The sequence below is a fragment of the Cetorhinus maximus genome, chromosome 24 (genome assembly GCF_964194155.1).
Source record: "Cetorhinus maximus chromosome 24, sCetMax3.hap1.1, whole genome shotgun sequence".
Taxonomy (NCBI): domain Eukaryota; kingdom Metazoa; phylum Chordata; class Chondrichthyes; order Lamniformes; family Cetorhinidae; genus Cetorhinus; species Cetorhinus maximus.
The window spans coordinates 20509911-20534539 of NC_135902.1; the positions used below are offsets into that span (position 1 = coordinate 20509911).

At 45.1% G+C, this 24629-nt stretch overlaps 1 protein-coding gene across 3 annotated transcripts in view; it reads left to right on the forward strand.

Moving 5' to 3' along the window:
• The window catches only part of LOC144699689 (uncharacterized), a 34252-nt gene extending 32564 nt beyond the window's left edge, over window positions 1-1688 (forward strand). For all 3 annotated transcript variants that reach the window (XR_013580588.1, XR_013580590.1, XR_013580591.1), the window contains one exon: window positions 1182-1688. The gene's annotated coding sequence lies outside the window, so the exon portion shown is untranslated. The remainder of the gene's footprint in view (window positions 1-1181) is intronic.
• Window positions 1689-24629: the final 22941 nt, after the last annotated feature.

Genomic DNA, 24629 nt, shown 5'->3' on the forward strand with positions numbered 1-24629 from the left:
ACCAGGCCCTCCAGGCCTTGATCAGAGGAGCGCAGGCGCACAGGCAAGTCCTGTATCCCAGGGATGGCTGTAAGAAGTGCAGCAGCCTCACCTCTCCAGCCTGGAAGGCCGTTGCAGAGCAGGTCAGCGTGGCTGGCAGCCATGCCCAAAATGCCATCCAGTACAGGAAGCGGACGAATGACCCCATCCACTCTGCCAGGGTAAGTCATCCTTCAACTCTCTTCAACAGCTACTCTCTTCAGGGATCTCAGGCAACCATTAGCGGTGACCAGTGGACTACCTTATAAGTTTAACAAAAGAAAACTTGAAAATTTTGTTCTTGAATATTTTCTTGCATTAAATCAAATGAGCAAGTCTATTCATTTTAATGCAGCTTTCAGCCAGATTCTTTCAAAGAAGTTGGGAAATGTAACGCCCCACAATCTTTCCACCAATGCTATATCTTAATACATCTGATTGCAATAACATCAGATTTATTTACTTATTACAAGCCGAATATTAAAATTTACCCCAACAATACTACGGTCGGCTCCATATCTGCTCCTACTCAGTTTGTCCCTGTCTACAAAAATGTTAGCCTAGTGCTTAGTCTGTTTTTTTTTATGGTCTTGCTAACCTGTGGCATAACTTTTAGTGATTGGTGTTTAGTCTCCACTCCAATACAAAATCAAGAGAATCTTCATGGTTAGGTATGAACTGATAGATCCAGGTAAATGACTGGAAATTGAGATAGTGTGGGCATATTAAGAGCTGTATTTTCTTCCATAATCTGTTGAAATGGCACTCTGATAAATATCAAACTTCTGATATTTTGGTATATTTGTACCACAAAGCCATATATAAATGGAAACTACTGGAACTACTCAGTGTGGTATTCAATCGTTCAATTGTTCAGGATTTGGTTATGTGAGTCTGTTTACTATTGATGCTCACTGTGCTTGATTGGTTAAGCCTGGGTGTGGACTCATAAAAGTAAGCAAGCTGTAGAAAGAGCTGGAAGTTAGAGCTGGAAGCATGGAGCAGTCATTTTAAAGCACTGTAAATAAAGTTTCTACACACATATAAGCTGGTGTTACATCTCAGCATAGATACAAGGTATAAAATATACAACAAAGTGGGAATGAGGATGATGGAGAAAAGTTTAAATTTACTGACTCCTGTATCTTTCCTTTCTTCACCAGGAGATCCACACATGTCATGGGAACAATGGATTTCAGGATTCAAGACCTACTTGCTCACTACAGGGATAGATAGTCTGGATGTAGCAGCGATCCACAAGAAGGCAGCATTCATACATTGTCTTAGAGCAGAAGGCCTGCAAATATTCAAGCAGTTTAAAGAAGACACGTCTATATTTGATACAGCAGTAAGTACCCTTGAAAAGCACTTCAGGCCAAAGAAAAGTGTGATGATCAAATGATATACATTGTGCCAGAGATGCCAGGGAAGTGGTGAACCCATTAAACAATACGTGACAGCTTTGTGGCAATTGGCTTCCACATGTAAATTTGGCACACTAACCAATGAATTATTCATGTCCAATTTATTTAAATACTTCAATTCCACATATTATTAAAAACCATGTCTAAATTGTGGAAGTGCTGATTGATTTGCAATGCCACATCCAGCTCGAGGGAAAACGTGTAACTCATGCTTAAAGTGGAACCATTTTGCAAAGATGTGCAGGTTGAAGAGGACACGTTTGACACGTGGAGGAGTCTCTTCCTGAGAATGAGGTGTAGCATGTGTATACCATCATGAACAGTAAAGCACTAGGTCATTTTAAGGAATCCTCAGTCAAGATTGCAGGCATTTTGGTGTCGCTTCTCATTGATGTTGGTACAAAAGTAGCTATTTCGAGCAACAAAGTCTGCCATCAGTGTTTGCCGGAACTTTCTCTCACTCCTGGAACAGACACTCTTCAAGCTTATCATGACCCTATTATTCTAATATTGGGAACAATCACAGTTCCAGTATACTACAAAAATATCATCCTAGACAGGTTCATGGTCTATGTCGCTAAAGGCCTTATGGGGGTAAACCTTTTCGATAGGCTTAGATTCAAACTTGGAGACCCCACTGGAGCACATATTAACGTGGTCGATAACACAGACTACACACAATAGTATCCTTCATTATTTATCAGTTTTGTATCGACACGTCAATCCTGATAGTTTTGCAAAATTTGAGATGGTTGCCATTTGCAATCCGTGTCAATGTGTCATAGGAGCTGAAATGATGGTTGGTATCATCGAGTGAATCAACTCATCGCCGTGGATATCAAATCTAGTCTTTGCATGACGCAAAAAATAATGAACTTAGACTATGCATCAACCTTAAGGCAGTCAACAAAGCAATCATTCCAGACAAATATCCACTTCCTACAATCCAAGAACTATCAGCATCATTCCATGACTCCACAGTCTTCACAAAGCTCGATATATGATGGCGCTATCTTCAGATACCACTGGCAGGGCAGAATCTATATCTTACAACTTTTGTTACTCATGAGGGTGTGTTTCTGTACCACAGAATGCCCTGTGGACTAAGTTCAGCATGTAGCACATTCCAGAAGATCAATCTTTCAGTCTTGTCAGACACTGAGTGCATGCTTAACCTACTCGACAAAGTCGTTGTCCATGGAAAGGTCAAAACAGAACACAATCAGCAGTTATCAGTGGTGCTCACTCTACTTGCATAACAAAATTTGACGCTGAACAAGGACAAATGCACATTTGCAGCACCCAAAATTGACTTTCTAAGGTACAGAGTGACAGCAGCTGGAGTAAAACCTACACACAGCGTTAATGCCATTCATGCACTTCCAACCCTGTCTAACGTGAAAGAGTTGGCATCATTCCTCAGTACTATCAACTTTTATCACAAATTTTTTCCTAAATATGCAGAGATTGCAGAACCTCTTCGAAAGCTACTGTGCAAAGATGCACAATGGGAAACAGCAGTGTTTGATACATTAAAGGTGAAGATAACATCTCTGCCAGTCCTCGCACATTTCAATCCACATGTGGAAATGTATGTCACAACAGATGCGCCAGGAAATGTAATTGGAGCTATGCTCTCACAGTACATTGAAGGAAGTTAATGAGCAATCGATATGCTTCACACCTGTTGCTGGGTTATGCAAATACTCTACTGAAGAACAGGAAGCATTAGCCTGCATCTACGCTTGTGAACATTAGCACATCTCTATGGCAGAAAGTTCACTCTCTGCACCGATCACCAAGAGATAACTACATTGTTAGCCACGTCAGGATCTGTCATCAACCTCTATGCACCTACAGATAGTCAGATCATCTTCATCAGTATAACTTTGAGGTCAAATATCTCGCAGATTCATGCAACCAAGTAGCTGACATGCTTAGCTGTACTACCATCGCAGACAGTGTTAGCGATAGCAAAGCAACTTGCGTCATTGAAGACTATGTGATTGCAGTGGTTTTGCACTTGACTACTATTGCTTTTGTGGCTTCTTTATGCAAACTTACCAATCACACAGGATTGGTACATTATAAATAGGTTCTCTTTATTTGAAGACTAGAACTAATATATATACACATTACAGGAGAGTTCAACAGACAGGCCTATTCCAGGGATTCAACACATATAACAACAACTACCACCAACACTAGCAAAAACAACAGCCTGCTGGTCACATGCTGCTTTGCAGCCTGGTTCTGCAATGACATGTGTACAACATTTGCACATTCTCTTAAACTAATATCACAACATCCCCTTTTTTACCCAAAGATAAAAGATTACATACAGTGAGAGGAAATATACATACACAGTAAGCTTGTTGCGAAAACCATTCACACAAAAGATATATTTCTGTTCATCACTTAAGAGTTTAAGAGTGTATAATGTGTAGTGTTATGATCCAGGACCAGATCCCCCCAAATGTTTGGTACGATCTGGTTAGGGACCAGTAACTTTTTGTTTAAAGTAGACAAAAGTTAGACCAAGCTGCACGACGTCTTCAGCAACCCTGCAGATGGAGCGCAGCGTAGATACACCTGGTCGCGGCCAGACAGGTCCACTCGTTCCAGGATAGACTTCCTGTTTGTGTCCCGTGCATTCACAGTCAGATCCACCAATGTCAAGCCGGTGTTCTTCTCTGACCACTGCCTCCTACTGGCGGACTGCCACTTGGAGAAGGACCTGAGAGTGGGCAGGGGGGCATGGAAGCTAAATGTGCAACTGCTGACCCCAGAGAACATTGAGGAGCTCAAGAGGGATTACAAAGGTTGGAGAACCGTGAAACCCCTCTTTGAGTCCCTGACACACTGGTGGGAAGCGATCAAGGGAAACATCAAGAGGTTTTTCATCCTCAAAGGCACCCAGAAAGCTAGAAAGGAACAGAGGGAAATGTCCCGACTCCAGAAAAACATGCAGAATCTGCTCCGGCTGCAGTCGATGGGGGTCGATGTCAAGGAGGAGCTCCAAGAGGTGAAGAGCCAGCAAGCCTCGCACTTTGCCTCGGAGGCCTCCAAGATCATCTTCCGTTCCAGAGTCCGCTCCGTGGAGCAGGATGAGACGTGCTCACATTTCTTTTTCCAAAAGGTAGACAGAGAGAGCTCTGTGATCAGCAGCCTGAAGGAAGAAGACGGCTCAGTAAAGTCATCACGGTCCGACATTTTGAGGATCAGCAAATCCTTTTATGCCGGATTGTATGACGTGAAGCCCACGGACAGCACGGCCTCCCAGTCCTTCCTGTCCTCTATCACAGAGGTCTTAGATGACAGTACGCGGGAGAGCCTGGACAAACCGCTAACTCCTGATGAACTGACTAAGGCCCTTGAGTCCTTCGAGAAGAGTAAAACTCCCGGAAGCGACGGCTTGCCGGCGGAGTTGTATTCGGCTCTGTGGGACTTGATCGGCCCAGACCTGCTAGGAGTGTACGAGAGTATGCTCCTGGCTGGTAGTATGTCAGAATCCATGAGGAAAGGCATCATCACCCTCATCTACAAGCACAAGGGGGGAAGGGAGGAAATTAGAAATTGGCGACCCATTTCACTGTTGAATGTGGACTATAAGATTCTGTCCAAGGTCATCGCCAATCGGGTCAAATCCGCTCTGGAATTGGTGATTCACCCTGACCAGACCTGCACTGTGCCAGGCAGGAAGATCTCTGACAGCCTCGTGCTGCTCAGGGATACGATTGCCTAAGTACAGGACAGGGGTGTGGATACCTGCCTCATCAGCTTGGATCAGGAGAAGGCCTTTGACAGAATATCGCACACCTACATGGTGGATGTGCTCTCCAAAATGGGGTTTGGGGAGGGAATTCGAAATTGGATCCAACTGCTCTACACTAACATCAGTAGCGCAGTCTCAATCAATGGGTGGGAAACAGATAGCTTTCCGATTAAATCTGGAGTCAGGCAGGGCTGTCCTCTCTCGCCTGTTCTTTTCGTGTGTTGCATAGAACCCTTTGCCGAGTCCATCAGGAAGGATCCGGGCATAAGAGGAGTGACGATCCCAGGCAGTGGAGGCACTCAGGTAAAAGCCTCCCTGTACATGGACGACGTCGCCGTCTTCTGCTCGGATCCGCTGTCGGTGCGCAGACTGATCCACATCTGCGACCAGTTCGAACTGGCCTCGGGAGCCAAGGTAAATCGTGGGAAGAGCGAGGCCATGTTCTTTGGGAACTGGGTTGACCGATCCTTTGTCCCCTTCACTGTCAGGGCTGACGGCCTGAAGGTGCTGGGGATATGGTTCGGAGGGACCAGGGCATGCGTTAGAAACTGGAAGGAGCGAGTGTCTATGGTGAAAAGGAAACTGGGCATGTGGGAGCGACGCTCCCTCTCCATTGCGGGTAAGAACCTGGTCATCAGGTGTGAGGCACTCTCGCTGTTGCTGTACGTGGCGCAGGTCTGGCCCATTCCACACTCCTGCGTGGTGGCGATCACTCGAGCCATCTTCCGCTTTATCTGGAAGTCAAAAATGGATCGTGTCCGCAGGGACGCGATGTACAAGCCTCTAGATAAAGGGGGAAAAAACGTGCCCAACATCGCCCTCATACTGATGGCCACCTTTGTGTGTGGCTGCATCAAGCGGTGCGTAGACCCTCAGTACGCAAACACCAAGTGTCACTACATGCTGAGGTTCTACCTGTCCCCGGTGTTGTGAAGGATGGGTCTGGTCACGCTGCCGCGGAACGCTCCAAGTAGTTGGACCGTGCCGTACCACCTGTCCCTCGTTGAAAAATTTATGCAGAAAAACACCTTTGACCACAAGTCCATCAGGCAGTGGTCAACACGTAACGTCTTAGAGGCCCTGAGGGAAAAGGAGAGGGTGGACCCTGTGGGATGGTTCCCCGAGCAGACTGTCAAAGTCATTTGGCAGAATGCCTCATCGCCAGAACTTTCCAACAAGCACCAAGACGTGGCTTGGCTGGTGGTGAGAAAGGCCCTCCCCGTCAGATCCTTCCTACACGCCAGGAGTCTCACCCCCTCTGCACGTTGCCCTCGAGGTGGCTGTGGTGGGGAAGAGACCGTTGTTCACCTCCTTGTGGATTGTGCCTTTGCAAAGAAGGTCTGGAGAGAGATGCAGTGGTTGCTGTCGAGGTTCATCCCGAGCAGTTCTGTGACACAGGACTCTGTGCTCTACGGGCTGTTCCCAGGGACACACACCGAGACAAACATCAACTGCAGCTGGAGGATCATCAACTCGGTGAAAGACACGCTTTGGTCTGCCCGAAACTTGTTGGTCTTCCAGCGCAAAGAGTTGTCCCCGACCGAGTGTTGCGGACTGGCACAATCCAAAGTCCAGGACTACGTGCTGAGGGACGCACTAAAGCTTGGGGCAGCTGCCACAAAGGCGCAATGGGGAAGGGTCGCTGTCTAAGACCTTTCAGCCACAGCGCACCGAGGGGCTGGGAACTGTTTAAATCCCCTCGGGCTGTGCAGCTCAAAATGAAAGGCTGTAAATGATTGTAATATTGTTTGTACTGATGCACCTGGTGATACATTTTGTAAAAGTTGAACCGGATTGTACCCTTGAAATGGTGTTTTTGGAATGGTTTGGAATGTGGTTCAAGATATTTTATGAATAAAGTATATTTTTGCAAAAAAAAATTAGACAAAAGTTAGAGATCCAAGGTTCTCACTAAGAGAATAAAAGCACAAGATTTCACAGTTTTTGAACAAACAAAATAAACTTTACTATACAAAGTCAGAAAAGTAAAACAATTTACACCATCTATCTTATACTCGAACATTTAGAATTAACGTGAGGTAAATATGAACTAAAAGGCAAACTGTGGTCAGTCACACCACACTGCACAATAAATGGCAGATGTGACTAAAACAGATCCCACGGATTTCTCAGCAACCCACACAGACATCAGTGTTCACTGTGAATTACAAAATTTCATTAAAACTTTATTTCCCCTTTGGCGAATTTCAAACTCTTCACTTTCGAAGATCTGGTCTCTGAATTCCATCAAAAGCCCCTCCAACCTGGTCTGCCTTGATGACTGCTCACCTCCCAGAGTTTCAATCTCATCTCCCGAGACAACATTCCATTGGATCTGCACTCCAGCACCGTCTCACGGACACAACTCCAGCTCTTCAGCCACGCTGAGCAGAACACCACTGTTCCAAAGGGTTACCTTTGCCCCAGCACAGAATCACCGATCTTCTGCAGCCTTTTCAGCTCTCCAGGGCTTCTCCCAAACCCTCATTACCTGGAGCCTGCCAACATAGCTCCTCAGAGCTAACAGCTGCAATTTAGCTACATGGAGATTCTTCTCCTGCTCCTGATTCCCAGGCTGACAAAAATTGGCTGACTCTTGAACTGCCCTTCATTGACCCTTGAACTGATCTAGGTGACCTGTCAAAACACTCCAAGAGGGTCCCACCCTTGCTGGACAGGATCAAATGTAACAAGTATTGCAACATCCTGTGCCCTGAATGTTACAACCTCCACAGGTACTAGCTTACAAAACACATAGGGACAAAAAATAAATGATTTCATGACAGTAGGTGGCTTACTAATCCACCTGGATCTCATGACAGTATAATCTTCCTGAGATCTAGGCTCATCACATTGGTGTGGTTGACTTGCAGGTGCATTGGCATCCTATGTATTATCGGTGCGCTGATTGAAATTGTGGAAGACCACCATCAAAACACTCTCCAAATTCATCTTGGGGTGCGTTTTAGACACAACTGGGTTTTACATAGCTGGACAATTCCCTCAGCAGCCTTGTTTCTCTTAATGTTGCTCCGTCTGTTATTGTGACCTCATAGGATCTAGCCTCACTGCACACTTTAGATACTTCCGAGGGAAACCAGGTTCCCTAGATGGAATGTATGACCTGAATCTTTTGTCCTATGCGCACACCAGGCAGTTCCGCGTCTGCATGTTGATCATGTGCCGTCTTCATCCTCTCTTGTTTTTTTGAGAGACTTCCCATGTATTCCTGAGAATTTGGACAGGTGGTGGCTTAGCACAGTTGTTCTAACCTGCTTCCCAAATATGATTTCCACAGGTGATGCTGGACCCATGTCTAAAGGTGTCACCCTCAAGTGTAACAGGGCAACACAGAGATATTGTTTTGTTTCTCTGCACTTCACGGTTAATGACTTAACCGTGCAGTCCATTTGCTTGTCAAGACCGTTGGACCTGGGATAGTGTGGTGAGGTTGTCACATGGCTTATGCCCCATTTGGCATACATGTCCCTAAAAGGTATATTGTGGCTCATTGTCTGATATAATTTCTTCAGGTTTACCAAATAATAAGAATATTGCGCTCATTGTGTCCGCCACAGATACATGCAAGGTGTCGTTCGAATGGAAACTTGGAAAAATAATCAGTGACGAGAAGAAAGTCGTAGCCACAGACAGTGAATAAATCTGTTGCAAATTTGGGCCAGTGGTGCATTGGAACCTCATGAGGGGGTAATGGTTCTTTGTGTTGGTGCGGTTAGTGACTCTGGCATGCTTCGCACATCTTCACTAGCTTATTGATATCACTGTTCATTCCTGGCCAATATACAGTTTCCCTTCCAGGTGCCTCATCTACACTATGCCCATATGCCCCTGGTGTAACTGTAGCAATATGTCATGGCAAAGAGCTTCAGGTACAATCACCTGCTTTCCTTTGAACATCACGCTTCTTGAAATCCTTGTTCATCTCTGTATGGCCAAAAACAGTTCAGGGTGTCCGACACTACTTGTACTGTATCAGGCCGACCTTCCACGATAACTCTCCATAATGCCTTCAGTCGCAGATCATTTGCTGTTCCCTCCCCAAGTTATGTTGACCAAAAACTCATCAGGTCGACATTGAGCACATCTTCTACTTCGATGTCTATGCTATCTACCTGTAGGTATAACAAAATATCTGCTATTTTTTTCAGATTTGGTAACCTGTTCAGTGTGTCTGCTACCTGGTTTGTAATGGATTTTGGAGTTATATGCCTGTATTCTTATTAGAAGTCACTCTAGTCTAGGTAGTGCGCTTGCCAGTGGCTTGCACCAAATCATTCCTCATGGTTTGTGGTCAGTTTCCACAATGAACTGTTTACCAAATAGGTATGTGTAGAATCTTATAATAACAAATACCAGAGTGAGTGACTCATGCTCTTATGTTTGAATAATTGGATTGCACTTGTGATTGACTTTTGGCGTCAAATGCAATTGGCTTGCCATCTTGATAACGCACCCTCCTAATCTTTTTTTGAGATGTGTTGACCCCTAAGGTTGTATCTTTCTTGAGTCATAGCATTGTAGAACACATGTTTCTTCTGACAATAAAACAGAAAATGCTGGAAAAACTCAGCAGGTCTGGCAGCATCTTTGGAGAGAAACAGAGCTAACGTTTCAAGTCCGTATGATTTTCTTCACAGAAAGTATAATCATTATTTTACCATTATCTGTTTATCTTGTAACACCATCCCTGCAACCCCAAATGTATGTCCATATCAACATTTTTTATTGAAGTTTTTCTTTAAAAAATCAATATTTTTTGCCCATCATCCAGCTCTCAATAACATATAAGTCCTGGAATGCCTCCTGCTAAACAGACTGAATCCCACTTCAGAAGCAGCGATGTATCCTGTCCCCGCCAAGTCATGAGCCTAATCATGTAACCCTATAACCCTGAGCGGGATAGGCCCCAGCTATTTTGTGAGATCATCCCTGGCTGCTGGTTTTGTGATATCACTTGGAGACAGGTTTACTCCCCTGATTAATGAGAGGTCACTCGGGGAGGAGCTAGATCTGACACGGCTCTGGATTTTATTCTGAAGATGAGTTAGTGTGGCGGCTGTTTTGAAGTCAGGAAATGGGGTTTCTGAATGTCCTGGAGTTTTTCACTGCTGGTTAGGTTCCTGCTGACAGAGTGTTTGAAAGGATGAAGAGCTCTTGGGAGGTGGTGGCATAGTGGTATTGCCACAGGGTAATGATCTGGAGACCTGGGTTCAAATCCCAGATGTAAATCTCAGTAAACATCTGGAATTAAAAGTCTGATGATGAAATCATTGCTGATTGTCATAAAAATCCATCTGGTTCACTAATTTTGTTTAGGGAAGGAAATCTGCAGTCCTTACCTGCATGTGACTCCTGACGCAAAGCAATGTGGTTGACTCTTAAATGCCCTCTGAATAAAGGCAATTAGGGATGGGGATTGCCTAGCCAGCGATGCCCACATCCCATGAACAAATATTTTAAAAAAGAATCCTGTTTCATATGGCTGAAGCCTGCGAGAGCAGGTAGGTGTACCAAGGAGAGAGATGGATTGTGGCGGTAAATGCCAGTACGGGGATGTGGTGGAGAGGGGCGGGGGAGTTCACAATTGCTGGGGCAATAAAGGTTGGGAAAAGTAGGTAGTGGTTGGGTGGAAGGAAATTGTGAATGGAGGGCAAAAGCAGATCATTGGAGGGCTGGTGAATTTATGCTCGTTAGCTTGTTGGACCTGAAGGAAACACTCCTACTCCTAGCCCACAAGCAGTGCTTTAAAGAGACTCGGATCATGGGTTCAATCCTTCTCATCTACTTTCAATTCCTGGGTATCCCAAGGCCTCAGAAATCTCAGCCAAAATTAGTCAAAATAGAATGACTGCTAAAAAGAAGACACTATTGTAATATTTAAATGACTAACCCACTTCATGGGAAGGGATTGGTTGTCCTCCCTTGCCCCTCCTGTCTCTGTTAAAACAAAAAAGTGGGTAGGTTAGTTCCCTGTTTTAGATATTTTGACTTTTAACCTCTGACATGACTCCCACACAATCCTCAGTCCAGGATCTAGCCAAGGTGAGAGTCTAACTAGGGTAATCAGACGTCCTCGGGTTTTGTTGGGACAGTCCCAGTTTCTCAATAAATGTCCCAGTGTCTGACAATTTCCTAAAAATAGTTCAAACGTCCTGGTTTTCGCCTCTTCTCTTTTTGTCAAATATAAGCCTGGCCTGCGGAGTTGGGGGGGTGGGGGTGGAAATCTGTTTGAAATTTCATCCTTCTTCCTGTAAACACCCATCACATTACATTATATTGCATGCAGCAGACCTGTATCCCTCCCTCCACCGCATGCTTGACGTCTCCAAGGAAGTTGTCACTACCTTTTCGGTGCTGACAGCTCCATTGCTGATGATGCTTTTTAAACGATCTACGGAATAGGGTTGCCAACTCTGGTTGGACATATTCCAAGAGATGTCATCACATGACCTCCCACCTTCAGCAGCACCTCCTCCAGACATCTGTCATCAGTCACCCAACATGTCAATCATTACAGAGCCCCCCCCTCCCATAGCTTTTCAATGTGTCCTGATTTTGACTTTTGGAAATCTGGTCACCCGAAGTCTAAGCAAAGACTGGGAGCTGTTCAACATCTGCCAACAGGCTCAGTTATTGATGCAGCAAGTCCACCAAAGCTATATTTATATTTTTTGCCTATCCTTTCATGGGATGTAGGCATCATTGCCAAGGCCAGCATTTGTTGCCCAATCCTAATTGATATAACTGAGTTTCTTGCTCAGCCACTTCAGAGGGCAGTTAAGTGTCAACCATATTGCTGTAGGTCTGGAGTAAAATGTAGGCCAGACCAGATAAGAACAGCAGATTTCCTTCCCTAAAGGACATTCGTGAACCAGATGGGTTTTTATGACAACTGATGACACATTCATAGTCAGAATTACTGAGCCTAGGGGGTGGATTTTACAGGGAGACAGATTAATCACACTGCACCCCCTCGCTGCCCCCCGAGCTATAAGTCCTTCTGCACCTCACCAACAGTCCGTCAGCACCTCACCAAATTTAAATCCAGCTGTTCCACAGCAATAATACACTGAGGATGGCCATAATTACTGACAGCACTATAGTCCCAACAGCACCAGAAGACAGTAGTGGCCATTGCTAGGATTACAAGCAGACCCCAGAAAGGAAGAAGATGTCTCCGGACCTCAAGATAAGTGTGGAAATTTTGGGCGGACAGGGATTGGAGACCCCCGCAAGGTGGGAGAGAGGGGTGGGATTCAAGTTTTACAGGCTGGGGGGAAAGGCACAAAGTTGGGGGGGGGGGGGGCTGCAGGGTGGTTGGGGGGTTCAATCTTGGCGGGGTGCCCCCCCCAATGGGTGTTAAACCCAATATTCGTGTGTTGAGGAAAGAATGAGTCCGAAGCCAGTCTGTACCTTAAGACAGATTTATTTCCAAGCCTGCAGAATAAAGACAAAGACTCTCCCAGTGCCCCCCAACACCCAGTGTGAACACAAATTTTATACTCTTGTAATGAAGCCAAATTGGGGACAACTGCTCATAATTACCACCTCAAAGCATGCACTCTATTGCAGCACAATTCCAACATTAACAATGGGCACAGGAGATCCTCCAAAGGGGGTAACCCTCCCCCCGACACCCCACCACCTTCCTCCCAAGAGCAGCCCTTGCTGTCATAAATGCAGGGCTGGCCACTTTCCTTTCACCTTCCCCCACAGGCCGGAAAATTGCGGTAGAAGTGGATTAGGCCCTTACGTGGTAGTCAATTGTTCAATTTGAGGCCTTAATAGCCTAAGGGCGGGGGTGGGCTGTTTGATGCCTTACTCTGTTATATGGGGGACACATCAGGGCCGTGGTAAGGCAGTGGGCCAGCCATCTGCTTTATTTTACATGCCCCTGCCTTCAAATATCCTGGCAGGGGGTAGGGTGGGGCATAAAATTCACCTCTAGTTTTCAATTCCAGATCTTATTCATCAATTAATTGAATTTATTATTTCTACCAGCTGCCATGGTGGGATTTGAACCCTTGTCCTCCCTCTGAATTATTAGTCCAGCAACATTCCACTATTCCACCATCTCCCCTGATCTACCTATACCTCACCTGGAAGAGGTTGCTTGATGCATGTACACGGAATTTTATTCTGTATTCAGCCCATTTTGTACCTGAGCTGGTGTACCACATTGGGCAATGTCATGAGAGCTGTATACTGCATTGAACACATGTTATATCTGATTTCTTTGTGGTTGCAGTTAGAATGTTGCAAATATTGGAATATAAACGTCAGAAATTTTCCACCTTTGACCTCTTCAATTTCTTTATTTCGGCTCATCTTTGAAGACCAGGTCTGTCCTGCAGATGTTGTGCGTTTCCTGACAGCTCATTTCCAGTACTGTATAAAAGACAAGAGAGTGAATTAATATATAGTATCTAAGCCATTTTCTATATGCTCTGGAAGTGATTGATGTGAAAGTAGAAAGAGAGATTACCCTGTATCTAACCCCTGCTGTACCAGCCTGAGAGTGTTTGATGGACCAATGAAGAGGAGTCTTTATTCAGAATCTAATCTGTCCAAAACTTGTCCCAGAACCCACATGGATATTCCTGCCAAGTGCCACTACTCTATCACCTTAATCACTGTTTCCGTGAAGAATTCATTTCTGACTTTAGTCCTGACTTGCCTTCTCTCAATCTGTACATACTTCCTGTAATTGTGACTGAATTTAGAATAGTTCTCTGGATTAACCTTTTCCATTCCACCTCCTGTCATACATCCCTCCTTTCATAGTTGATGATCCTGAGTCTTTCTGACTTTCTCTCTCAACACAGTTCTCTGCCACAAGGTGGCAGCCTCCTGGCCCAACTCAGCACCATTCCCAGGGCTTAGGTTGTTGCCTTTGTGACCAGCCCTGAGCCCAGTCCTCAATGGGAGCCCCTCCTTGCTGCTGTGCTCTTGTTACTCTGAGAGATGACGTGTGTAAGCCAATGTATCAGAGAACACGTTATTAATTACTTTTAAAAAAACTATGTAATTACTGTTATGTTAATGTCCAGACCGGTTGTGGCGTGGCCCTGTGTATGGAGTTTGTCAGCTGGTGGAAGATGGAACACCAAGGTGAAAGAAAACCTGACCAAAGACATTTAAGAACAGGGTAGTATGGGCATGGAGAGGGGCATGATGGTTAATTTAGCCAAGATAAAGCCTTGCTAGAATTAGCAAGTTCTGCAAAATGAATTAAACTGCAGAAGTGCTGGCATCAGGGAAAAGATAAAGGCACCGGGGAGCCGTCTTGTCACGGACTCCCTATTTTCCTGGCCTGCAAGCCCATCATGTTGTGGCTGGGAAAATTCAGCAAAAAGTGTCAGCCTCCTGACCCATCTCAACGTAACTTCCAGGGCTTAGATTGTTGCCTTGGGTACCAAACCTGAGCCCAGCCCTCAATGGCACCCCCTCCCTGCTGCTGTGTTCTTCTAGCTCTGAGCAATGACATGACTGGGCTTCACACAGCCTGCTTTGAATGAAGGAAATTGAGTTGTTTGTTCTGATAAGGAGGACAACAAATTAACATATCATTTTATAAGTTATAAATATCTAAATGGGAGGGTTTGACATTGTAAATTCCTTCCAGAAACAATGTCTCTTTCTACCCACAGGTTTCTGGTATTGTGCTGCTGTATGAAACAGTAGCATGCAGCAAATTTCATTCCTGTTGAGATACAAACACTTTTTGTTTCCAATATTCTCCTCTGATCAGTCTCTGTCCTCTCCCATAACTACTTTATGATTTCTTTGTGGTTGCAGTTGGAATATTGCAAATATTTGATTATAAACCTCAGGAATTTTCCACCTTTGACCTCTTCAATTTCTTTATTTCAGCTCATCTTTGAAGACCAGGTCTGTCCTACAGATGTTGCGCGTTTCCTGACAGCTCATTTCCAGGACTGTATAAAAGACAAGAGAGTGAGAGCAAAACGGTAGGACATGTGCAGTCATAATCATCAACATCCATCTTGTCCACATCTCTAGCTGTGCTGTACAGATAGGGAGGGAAAAGCTGCATCTCCCCTGTGGAGGGATGGCAGGTCAATTGCATCAAATAATCGACACGAGAGATGGTGAAGGAGGGAATCAGAAAATGTAAAGCTCTGAGGAACTGGATTCTGAACAAAAGAAGGTTCCCCAGACACTCCAGATTAACACACTGGAGGCCTGTTACCAATGAATCGGAAACCAAACAGCACAGAGATAACTAGCACATAATTATTGAACAATAGAAAGTTGTGAATTGTAGATATGAGATGAAATTTAACCCTGCAGGAAGAAAAGAAAGAAAGAAGGAAGGTGTTAATCTTTAATAACCAGGACTTTGAAGCTTTCATGTGCTTAGTCATGGACTGAATAGAATGATCAACTCTCCTCACTCTCATACGATATACTTTCCCACAGCTGCTATGGACTGACTTGTCCCCATTAGATGGGTGTGCAGTGAATCTCAATATTTGTTTCTAAGACCCAATTTGTATAAACTCAGTTTATTATAACACTCCCTCTCCAGTGGAAGATGGCACAGAGCTGACCAATGTAGGGACACTGCCACTGCTGAAACACAGGGCACATTTGTAGAGATCATTGTCTCCTCTTTTATCTTGAAGTGGGGAGGATTGGGGGGAAGAGGAGAGAAGGGGAGGTGGGTGGGTGATTGGAGGCATGAGGGGGGAGCAGAGACGGGTGAGGGTATGGGGGAAATGGTGCATCAGAGTAGCGCAGATGGTTTGTGGGGAAATGATAGGTGGTTGTGTGTGGGTAGTTTGGGGTGGAAGGCAGCTGGATGGAAGCAGAGGGAAGAGGGGTGGGAGGGTGATGGGGGTGTGATGGGGGGAGTGCAGGGGTGGATTTAGGGGTGTTTGGGTGAGGTGGAGGAACAAGTGTAGGGAGGAGGGTGCATAGGGATGAGAAGGTGGGGTGAGATGGAGGGGATGAAAGAGGGGTGAGGTGGAGGGACAAAGGTGAGTTGTGGGACAAGAAAGAGGGTGGGGGAGGTAAGTGGGTTTGGATGGAAGGGGAGGAGGTTTGGGGGGAGTGAAGGATGGCAGTAGCTTGGGAAGTAAGGAGGGGGCCCTTTTCTATTACTCCATCAAAAAATACAGGTTAGTCAAACATGATTTGCCTTTTACAAATTCAGGCTCTCCTGAATTAACTCAAACCTGCACAAGTGCCTGTTAATTTTTTTCTTGATTATTGTTTTGAAAACCACTGAGGTAAAATAGACTGACCAATAATTACAAGGAATATCCTTACACTGTTTCTTGAACAAGTGTGTCACATTTACCACACTCCAGTCCTTTGGCATCTCCACCGCATCTAGGGAAGATTGGAAGATTATGGCTTGTAATTCCGCTCTCTCCACTCCCACTTCCCTTATGAACCTTGGATGCAAACCATCTGGAACAGGCATCTTATCCAAGCATAGCCAGCCTTTCCCTACATCTTATCAATTTTCACCCCATCCATTACCTCTACTGTCTCCGCTTCTACTGATATTTTGTCAGCATCATCTTCCTTAGTAAATAATGATACAAGGTATTCGTTAAATATTCTAGCCTGCCCCTGCACTTCTCAGCTCCCTCTTTGTCCCTGATAGGCCTCACCCTGTCTTTTACTACCTGCTTACTATTTACATGCTGGTAGGAGATTTTTGGGTTACCTTTTATGCTAGCTGCCATTCTAATCTCATTTTCTCTCTTTGCCTTTCTAATTTTCCCCTTCAGTTCTCGTCTCAAATTATTTGGCTTAGTTCTCTCTTGGACTCATACGACATGCATCACCCATCTTATTTTTCTGTTTCATCATATGCTCTATCTCCATTGTCATCCAAGGAGACTTGGCTTTGATTCCCTTGCCTTTCCCTCTTGCTGGAATTTACATACTCTGTAACAAAATATTTCTTCCTTAAAGAGCACCCATTGTTCCATCACAGTCTTTCCTATCAAACTTTGTTTGCATTTTACTCTGACTAGTTCCCTCTCATGCCATTGCAGTTGGACCTCTTCCAATTTTGAAATTCTACATTAGATTGTTCCTTGTTCTTTTCCATTACCATTCTAAGCCTTATAATAAGATGTTCGCTCTTACCCAAGTATTTTTGCATAGGTCCTCAGCCTATTCCCCAGCACCAGATTTAGCAACACCTCGTTCCTAGTTAGACCAAGAACATACTGGCCAAGGAAGTTCGGAACACATTTCAGAAATTCCTTCCCATTCTTTCCCTTTACTTTAACCTTATCCCAATTAATATTAGAGTAACTAATTCTAGTTCTTGTACATCTGTGTTTTCCCTGCAGATTTGCTCCTCCATCTTTCTCTCTCCCCCTCACTTTGGAAGCCCATAGGAACCCCCCCTGCCACCCCCTCCCCCATAGTGTGATTATACCCTTTTTGTTTCTCAACTCTAAGCAAATGGATTCTGTCCCTACCCCCTAAAGGACATCCTCTCTTTCCAACACTACAATGTCTTTCCTAATCAATACTCCACCCAACCTCCCTTCTTTCCTATCTTTTCTGAACACTTAGTATCCCTGAATATTAAACATTCAGTCTTTGCCACTTCCATTATTGCCTCAACATCATATTCCCATACAGCCAGCTGTGTTTGTAGCTCACCAGTCTTATTCACCACACTTTGTACATGCATTGTAAACCTGCCTTTGTATTCTTCCTAGTCCTTCTTAGTCTGCTCCAATCTAATATGGCACTACTTCTGCCTTTTGTATTAACCAACACCCTTACTTTTATGCACTTTATTCCTCTTTTTACTTCTATATGTTGGTGCCCCCCCCAACCTGGCAATTTTGTTTAAACCCTCCTCAACCACACTAGTGAACCTCACTGCGAGGCCATTGGTCCCAGCCGTGTTGAGGTGCAACTCATTCCGTTTGAATAGGTGCCTCCTGCCCCAGAACTAGACAACTAGTCCCAATGCCCCAAGAATGGGGTGGGGGGAGGAGAGGGGAGCATGGGAATGGTAGAGGGGAAAGGTTGGGGGAGGGGAAGTAGTTCTGGAGTATAGATGGCAAGGAGAGGGAGGGGGAGATGGAAAAGAAGGGGGAAGGAAGGGAGGGGAAAGTAAGGGAGGGGGAAGGGAAGGCAGGGTGGGAGGGGAAGGGAGGGATGGAGTCGGACGGGGGTAGAATAGTGCAACTGAACCAATGTACACTCAGCTGGATGTGAGCGTTCCACTGGATGTCAGTACAGTATTTAGAGACCATGGGCTGGATTTTATGTGCCCCCGCCGGGCATGTTTTTGGCGGGTGGGGGGGGGCACGTAAAATAGGGCAGGTCCCCAGCCCACCACCTTCTCACCCACCCCGAGTTGTTCCCCATAACACGGTAGGTGGGTGGGCACTCAAATCAGCAGCCCACTGAGCTTGTTAACAATAATACACTTGGCATGGGCAGTCAGGTGGGAGTGAGCAAGCCATTTTTTAAAAAGAGTTTTTAAAAGAGCGGGAAGCAAGAGGGGGTACTACCTCTGGGGAGTGCCCTTTGCGCATCAGCCCCCCTAAGATTGTACCCCCTTTCTTCCTACCCGCCTACTCTCCCAAACCACCCCCCCCCCCCCACCCACTCCCCCCCCCCCCCCCACTCCACTCCCTAAGCTGCCCAAACCCTTCCCATCCAATACCCCAGACTTACTCCCGGATCCACGCGTCTTCTTCTTGGGCTTGCTTGCCGTGCTGGCAATGCCCACTAATGAGATCTTGGCACTGCCAGGACTGCTGGAGTGCTGGAGCTTCCAGTCAATTGGATTGGCCAGCAGCTCCAGAGGGCGGGACTTCCTCCTCAGTGCGGGACGAAGTCCCACTGTCAGCCAATTTAGCCTGTCTCTGCATTATGGCTGAGAGGCAGGCTAGCGTGGAATGAGTCAGCTTCTGGCTGACTTTACTTCCGGGTTTGGGGGGTCAAGCCATCCATGCCCCAGTAATATGCAGCCCCATTTTCTAGTCTCTATTCACTGGGGCTGTCTGAAGCTGGGTGTGACCTCTTCACCACCTCACTCACAACAGCAATGGTTGCACTAAGGCAAAGGCTCACCCTAGAGAGTGATGGATAAAATAAATGTAACACGAGAAAATCATTAGTGTTATTAGTCATCTTACGCTGCAATCATCTCTGTTCACAGTTTCTACAAGACAAGAAATTGCTGCTACTGCAGTTCAGAGGCTACCAGAGGTTCCTGAAGGGTTTTACCTGCTGAAATAATGGTTCATGTTTCTTTTCCAAGTTTCAGTTTTGAAAATATATCAATAAAGACAATAAACATCTCCCCCCGCCTCTACAATGATTGACATCCCAATCTTACATTGTTTGTAGAGATTAAGGTGGCAGAGACTGCTCTCATTAAGGTGAATAATGACAGGGAATGGGGAAGCAGCCTGTTTCTCATCTACCCGCACTGATCGCAATATCCTTACGGTTGAGGAAAGCCATTTTAATTCATCCAGAACAGCCCCAGACATCCCTCCATTGCTGGATTCAGTTCTTTCCTAAATGATTCCAGTTTTCCTGCCCACTGCCCTGCCTGGATATCATTTTCCTGACATCAGTCCTAAAGAATTCTCTTTTACCAGTTTTTTCCTGTGCCCCTTGTCTCTACTCCCACAGTTTAAACTTAAAAATTGTATTCCACACAAGTTACTAACCTGTGCATTGCCATTTTCATTCTGAAATGTCCAGGTCCCTGACTGCGTGCTGTGCTAGGTGTGACTCCAACCAGTGCAGAGTTATTCCCCTGATTCCCATTGATTTCAATTTTGCCACGGCACCTTGATGCTACACTGGTCAAATTCTACCTTAATGTTAGGGGCAGTCACTCTCAACACCCCTCTTGAGTTCTGCTGTCTATATTTGGACCAAGGTCCAAATGAGGTCAGGAGCTGAGTGGGATGTGTTCCCCAGTTCCTGACTGTATTCTGTTACGACCAGATGAGGGGTCAGATGGTTCCTCTCTTTGCCCTCTCCTTGCTTGACCGCAACAGATCTTTTGTTTGAAAAGGATATAGTCGCCAATTCAGTGAATAATCAACTGTTTACGCACTGTGATCATAAAAGAACCAATAGGACAGCTTTCCTTGAGTTTAACAAAGAAAGAAGTTAGCTTTATTATACTTAAACTGATCTAAGTAAAATAATAAAATTAACATCGACTTTCGTGCGCACGCACACATTCGCACACACAAATACAGATTACAAAGGATAGGCTGGCCAAATTAGAGTCCATAACAAAAGTATAAGACTACACAGTGTGTAGTTTGGTGACTCAGTTGGCTTCAGGCTGAATTCGATGGTCTCGATGCTTCTGATTTAGAGATGTAGACGACTGAATTGATTGCTCTTCATGTTATTGACCCGAGAGATGGTGCAAACTGCATTGATTTCCACTTACCATCTGTCTGTAAGGAGGTGTTTTGAATTTGTTTTTAAAGATAGGGGTGGGGTGTTTTCCTAACCCTTCAGGTTTTGTGATCCAATAGTCCACAGCAAACTCAGGTTAGGATTAATTTAGAAAATTAGTTTATTTTACACATTTAACACCCACAAAAGGAATGTCTGCAGCGTCCCACTCTGCATATCCACACAGTAAAGGGAGGGATAGAGAAAAGGAGTTTTACAGCACAAGGACCACAGAAAAATGAATATTGGTTCACATGAGTTCCAGAGTCCAAAGTCAGAGTCCAACGAGGAATTCTTTCACGTAAACATTCGGGTTTGTTTGGCTGAAGACTGGTTTGTAAGATTTGCTTTTCCGTTGGAGCTGATGCCACAAGATGAGGTAGGCACACAGAGATTAAATTGGTTCTGCAGGTGATGGTACGAAACCTTCCAGCAGAGTCAGGTTAGATGGGTAGCTTGTTCTGCCTGGAGGAGTCTTTGTGTCTTACCAGTTGGACGTTAAACAGCAGACTGGCCTTGAAAATCAAAGATGTAACATTAAACTGATCAGAAGGCCAGAGTCTTGGGTCATGTGACCTTCCTTCTCCGCAATGACTTCAGGAGGGATGTTTATCAAGCGCTTAGAATTGTCTTTGGTTTCAGGGCTGATAATGCTTTAGTCATTAATTGTTGAAACGAGTGTCATTTATGTTGAGTGTCTGGCATTTGGGAAGCCATTGTGTCAGCAGACCCACTGACTCTACTAGCAAAGCTGGCTTATCAAATGCAAATAACATCCCTCTAGTTCTCTTTGATATTAATCTGAACAGTCCCAGGTGTGATGTGAGTCTGTTTGTAGGCATAATGAGGTGTGACGTTCCAGAAACTGAGAAAAGAATTATTTTGTCCTTGAAACTCCTGGGTATAGCCAGAGGGCTAACCCTGTGATCAGGTGACATGTAGCAGCTATCTTAAGTTTCTTTGTTCAGCAGAAAAAGGCCTGTTTTAAAAATAAATATCAACCATCTTCAGCTGCTTCATCAATGACCTTCCTTCCATCATAAAGTCAGAGGTGGGGATGTTTGCTGATAATTGCACAACTCTCAGCACCATTTGCAACTCCTCGGATACTGAAGCGGTCCATGTCCAAATGCAGCAAGACCTGGACAATATCTAGGCTTGAGCTGATAAGTGGCAAGTAACATTCATGCCATACAAGTGCCAGAAAATGACCATCTCCAACAAGAGAAAATCTAACCATCGCCCCTTGACATTCAATGGCATTACCATCACTGAATCCCCCACTATCAACATCCTGAGGGTTACCATTAAGCAGAAACTGAACTGGGCTAGCCATATAAATACTGTGGCTACAAGAGCAGGTCAGAGGCTAGGAATCATACGACAAGTAACTCACCTCCTGACTCCCCAAAGTCTGTCCACCATCTACAAGGCACAAGTCAGGAGTGTGATGCAATACTCCCCACTTGCCTGGATGAGTGCAGCTCCCACAGCACTCAAGAAGCTTGACACCATCCAGGACAAAGTAGCCCGCTTGATTGGCACCACATCCTCAAACATTCACTCCCTCCGCCACCAATGCACAATGGCAGCAGTGTGTACCATCTACAAAATGTACTGCAGAAACTCACCAAGGCTCCTTAGACTGCATCTTCCAAACACACAACTGCTATCATCTAGAAGGACAAGGACAACAGACACATGGGAACATCACCACCTGGAAGTTCCCCTCCAAGCTACACACCATTCTGACTTGGAAATATATCGTTGTTCCTTCACTGTCGCTGGGTCAAAATCCTGGAACTCCCTTCCTGACAGCATATGGACTGCAGCAATTCAAGAAGGCAGATCATCACCACCTTCTCAAGGGCATTTAGGGATGAGCAATAAATGCTGGCCTAGCCAGCGATGCCTACACCCCATGAATGAATAAAAAATAAAAAATAGGGATAACATTTTTAAATATATATATATCAGTGGATTTCTTTTTGTGTCATAGGAACCCAACATTCAGGAGACAGTAGTAGTGGGTTGGATTCTTTTTTAAAAAATCTGCATGCAGCAGGGCATCCCTGGATCATCAAAGTCAGTAACCAGGACTCAAAGCTTATCAAAAACAAAAACAGAATTACCTGGAAAAACTCAGCAGGTCTGGCAGCATCGGTGGAGAAGAAAAGAGTCGACGTGTCGGGTCCACATGACCCTTCAACAGAACAGAGCTTAAAGCTTATCAGGTGGGTTAGAAAAAAGATGAGGCAAGCGGGACCCCACTTAGGTCTTTTCCCACAGCTGCTTGTCCTCAGTTCTACTGAGAAAACCTGTTTAAAATAGACAAAGGGTTGGCTTGTCATGTGACCTTCCTTTGCCAACTGCCAGGTGGATTCAAAAAAATATATGTATGCTCTAAAGGTGACTGGAAGCTATCTTAGCCAAGGTCCCATTGTCCAGGTGCTTAGTCTTAATGGCCTGTCTCTAACAGTTGAATACCTCAGGTGATGGACATGGATAAGACAGGAGATGTGAGTCCTTCATTGTCCCCTGAAGTCATTGTCTTTGATGAGTTACAGACAGACTGACTCTACTCCAATGAATTAGAATATGGAATCTATAGTGATGCAGATTGGAGTTAGCCATCTTGGGCTGTGAGTTCAAATCTTTTTATCTTCTGTTTTTAAAAAGCCTGTTTTTAAAAGTTCAATTTAGAGTTCCAGCTGATGGATTAAAAATTATTATTTGGCATAACGAACATCTTCATGAGAATTCACTGTATTCCCTTTTCATGACCGTGTTCCCCAGCTCCTGACTGAATTTCATTTTTCTGAATGTGTTCCCCTGTTCCTGACCGTATTCCCTGTTCCTGCTGTTGCCTTTAAAGCCAATTGCAATTTAGAAAATAAAATGTCAATATTTCAGCCATTTGATCAGAGCTGAAAAGCTACAGAGATACCTCCTAGAGAGCGAAGTGGGGGGCAGCAGAAAGAGGGGTTGAACTAGGCGTAGTTGGATGATGGATGTCATAGACAAGCTACAGTGGATGTGTGAAGATGGTGTAAGACAGAATAGTGTGATAGACCATGACAGCAGATCTCCTGACAGGGGTAGCAGGGGCAGGAGGAGGAGCAATTTATTTATTTTTTATTCATTCACAGGATGTGGGCTTCACTGGCTGGGGCAGCATTTATTGCCCATCCCTAATTGCCCTTGAGAAGGTGGTGGTGAGCTGCCTTCTTGAACCACTGCAGCCCATGTGGTGTAGGTACACCCACAGTTTTGTTAGGAAGAGTGTTTCAGGATTTGGACCTAGCAACAGTGAAGGAACGGCAATATATTGCCAAGTCAGGATGGTGAGTGATTTGGAGGGGAACTTCCAGGTGGTGGTGTTCCCATCTATCTGCTGCATTTTCTAGGTGGTAGTGGTCGTGGGTTTGGAAGTTGCTGTCGAAGGAGCCTTGGTGAATTCCTGCAGTGCATTTTGTAGATGCTACACACTGCTGCTACTGTGTGTCGGTGGTGGAGGGAGTGAATGTTTGTGGATGTGGTGCGAATCAAGCGGACTGCTTTGTCCTGGACGGTGTCAAGCTTCTTGAGTGTTGTTGTTGCTGCACTCATCCAGGCAAGTGGTGAGTATTCCATCACACTCCTGACTTGTACATTGTAGATGGTGGACAGGCTTTGGGGAGTCAGGAGGTGAGTTACTTGTCGTATGATTCCTAGCCTCTGACCTGCTCTTGTAGCCACAGTAGTTATATGGCTAGTCCAGTTCAGTTTCTGGTCAATGGTAACCCCTAGGATGTTGATAGTGGGGGATTCAGTGATGGTAATGCCATTGAACTTCAAGGGGCAATAGCTGGATTCTATCTTATTGAAGACGATCATTGCCTGACACTTGTGTGGCATGAATGTTACTTGCCACTTGTCAGCCCAAGCCTGGATATTGTCCAGGT